We start from the raw sequence: 3,996 nt of genomic DNA, 5'->3' as shown, positions 1-3,996 counted from the left end.
AGTGAATCCCCTAGTGAGAGGAAAATGAGAATGAAAAGTGAGGATTTTTGAGCAAGTGAGGAAGCTTTGAGTAGAGGGTGGGGTGTGATGAGTCTTCGCCCTTGTATGCATAGGTTGCTTTTTACCTTTAGCATTCTGCCAAAGTTTGATCATTCATAGAGAGATCCCTTTGCTGCATTTAACCCACTTGAACACTGATGAGATCATTTTAATCTCATAGCCTCTCCCTAGCCAAGCCAGCTTGTTTAAACCTTGCATCATGAGATCCACCTGATAAAAGCTTAATGAATGTGAAAGAGTTGAGAGAGAGGTGAACTTGTGGAGATTCCTTGCTGAGTTGATATATATCTGAGTATGACTTTGCATTGCATAATTGAGCATGAACTTGAATTCTCATTGTGATCACTTCTCTCAAAAAGAAAATGTGAACTCCCATTGCATACAACCTCTTTCTCTCATTTGCTCTTTTTGCTTGAGGACAAGCAAATGACAAGTGTGGGGGAGTTGATATGTTCATAATTTGCATCATTTAGGTTGCATAAATCATTCCAAATCATGTTTTATTTCATGCATTTTAGGTCCTTAGGGTTTGTTTTAGGACTTAGGAGAATGCATTAGGTCCCAATGAGTCTTTGCATGTTTTGAGTGTCTATCAGGTGAATATGGAGCTGAAAAGACGAATCCAGGAGGTGGAATGGTGAGCAAAGCTTGAAAAAGTGGAAAACTTGGGTCTATGGAGGTTATCGGCCATTCTCGCTGGCTAGGAAGGTTTTGTCGACCATTTTCACGTACCGCGGGTGAACTTTGTCGACCAAAACACGTACCGCGAGTGAAGTGTATCGGCCAAAATCTCCGGGTGCAAACATGTTTCAGAAATCGCCTGTCCGGGGAGCCTTCCGGTCCGATTCAGACGGCGGGTGCTTCATAGAAGATGGAGAGCATTGCATCACGGTCTCTTAGCAAGTGGAATCGTGGAATTCGGACGCGTGAGCAGAGAGATAAGCTTGTCGGAAGGAACCCCAGTCTCGCAGGTATTCCGGACCGAGCAGATCAGTCCTAAAGGATGCGAATGACGGTGCACTTCCAGGCCGATTTAGTTTCCGGGTCCTTCATCAGAACCAGAGACATTTGAGTCTTCTTTCCAGAACGTCCAAGAGCATTCAATTCGGATCTATGAGCAGAAAGATACGGTCTCCGGAATGGACACATGTCTAGAAGCCTCTCTCTGGTCGTGTACATGCACTGCAAAGATGTGCCCTCCAGGAAGCCTTACACTTCCCAAGCACCGAAGCTTCCTTCACCAAAGTTGGAGATAAATGAGTCCTCTGTCTTCTGCAATCGAAATCATTCAATTCGGACAAGTCTCATAGGAGTTACACTCTCCGGAATGCGAAGTGGTCTAAGCTGCTCTGGATGCTGCGAGATGGTCTTGCGACTTGGTTAACCCGCAGGCCTGAAGATGAACACCTGAATGCTGATGCTGCGAGTTGATATGTGCGGGTAAACTATCACTGGAAGAGGTCTGAAGCTCAAGAGCAAGAGAAATGCTAAGTCCACAATCGTGCGACTTAGGCATGCGAGTTAGCTGCGCCTGGAACTATGCCGCACGATCACTCGCAAATCACTCCGACTTGAGCCTGCGACCTGGGTGCAATAGAGACCAACCCGCACAGTTTGTACATTCCCCAGAAACCGCCTTAGCCCTGCGAGTCGGAGAGGAAGGAGACCAAGCCGCAGCAACACTCGCAAAACACTCCTACTTAGGCGTGCGGCCAAGACAGGGCGATTCAGGCTTCACAAGACAAGTCTTCATCTACTGCGACTTAGGTGTGCGACCTGGGACATGCTGGACCGACCCGCAGTAATTCCCACTTTATCCATTAAAGCCGGGTCAGGACCCGGTTTGTTCCGGGCTGACCCGGTTCGTTTTTAAGGAAGTATAAATACTTTTTAGGGTTTTTTGGGAGAGAACTAAGTTTTATTCCCTTTGTCTCTTGCCTCTTTTGTGAAAAAGACTCCATTAAGAAGAGAAAAATCTATATTTGAGTGTTTAATCAAGAGAGTTTAAGGAGATCTGGGTGTTTAAAGCTGTTTTCTTTGGAATCTATCATCTCCATCTCCATTACTCATCATTAATCATGCTAATCTACTCAACTTGTAAAGGTTTAAGAGAGATTAATATGATTAGTGAGTAGTCACTTTAATGAGGTTCTAGATGTGTAGGTTAGGGTGCTAAAGTGTTAGATTAGGAGTGCTTAGGGCTAGATTCATTGATTCATCTCTCTAAACAGCTGTTCTCTATGCTAGATCCTTGATAATCACTTGAGATCTAGATTCTGGGAATTTCATGCACCAAAAGTGTTTGATGAAATTCCTGAAAGAGTTGTGTTAGAGGTTTAAGTAATTTTTCATCATGGGAATGATTTGTTAATGCATATTGATTCATGTTTCACAAATGGGAATTTGGTTTGAAAAATGGATTAGTATAGGGGTTAATATCTTCATGAGAGGATTAACCTAAATTTGAGTTCTTAATCATTTGAATCATGTCTCATCATTGTCATTAGCATTTCTAGTTTAGCACCAAAGCACCCTAACCAACTATCATGTCTAGAATCTCATGCCTCCATCATATCATATTCACATCCTTTGTCATTGCTTAGTTCTTGATTAGTCATTGTCATTAGTCTTTAAACCTGTTTAAGTTTGTTAGTTGTCATTAGTTAACCAAAACCCAATCTTGTTTGCTTGAATTAAGAACTTGATCATATAGCTTAGTGTCTATCACCACATCCTTGGATTGATTAACCTCTTTGTGCTACTTTGACAAGGGGATTGATAGCCCTGAGACCCTAAAAAGTCTTGTCTATCAATAGATGGATTGTGGAATAGTAATGGAGGTGATATGGTGGTGAATGATGCGTAATGGTTGAGGTGGAAGTGATATTTGGCTGAATGGGGATTGATTTGGTCAAGGTAGAAGTAAATTGGCCAAGCTTGGCCAAGGTGATCGGCTGCGGGTGGATGTGTCGCGGCCACGGTAGCACCGTTTTTTTTGTTTTTATCGCATACTAAGGCCTGTAATAAGATAAAAGCAAAACATCAATAGAAAAAGAACGGAAAACTTAATAGATAGATACCTAAAAATGGGTTGCCTCCCTTCAAGCGCTTTTTTTTATAGTCCTTAGCTAACCTTTTGGAAAAAAGACTAGCTTAGTCTAGTAAAGATCTTTTCCTAAGGCAAGTCTTTTTCGAGATCTTCTTGTTCTCTCTAGCAGGTTCTTCATCACTCCAAAGTTCCTATACTTCAAAAGTATTTGTCTTTGGGCGTTTTCTTCCTTTGCTCTTGAAAGGGACAGCAAAGAAGGTGTCCTTGTCCATGGCAAAAGAAACTCTCCGATTTGGCCAATCCATGATGGCTTCAGCAGTTGCTAGAAAAGACCATCCAAGGGTAACTTGATTTGATTCATCTTTGGTCTTGACAATGTAGAAGTCAACAAGGACAATGCAATCTACAATTCTCAAGCGAATGTCATATGCTACTCCTATTGGTGTTGCACATGATTCATCAGCAAGGCTTATCTTCATTCTAGTCCTGTGAATGTGCTTAATACCAAGCCTCAAAGCAGTTGATTTGGACATAATGTTGAGACAAGCTCCAGAATCACAAAGAACATTGGTAAATCATTCTTCTCTAATACCACAAGAGATAAAAAAAAAAAAAAAAAAAAATTGACCTTGGTCTTGGATTTTGTGCAGAGTTCGAATTCGTTTCCCTTCTTTGGCATGGGTAAAAAGATCTTTTATCTCTGGAATAGCCTCTTTACTTTCACAAAATAAGTGACCAATCATGTAATCCTTGCAAGCTTTAGCTAAGGTGATTCGTTGAGGTAGACTTCAAACTACTTTGTTGAACTCTTCTATCTTATCTTTTCTGTTTTTGTTGGCAGTCACTGCATTCTTCAGGATTTTGAAGATGGATCCCATAGATGTAGC

This window comes from Eutrema salsugineum, unplaced genomic scaffold (assembly GCF_000478725.1).
Source record: "Eutrema salsugineum unplaced genomic scaffold, Eutsalg1_0 scaffold_92, whole genome shotgun sequence".
Classification (NCBI taxonomy): domain Eukaryota; kingdom Viridiplantae; phylum Streptophyta; class Magnoliopsida; order Brassicales; family Brassicaceae; genus Eutrema; species Eutrema salsugineum.
This window is presented reverse-complemented; position numbering follows the sequence as displayed.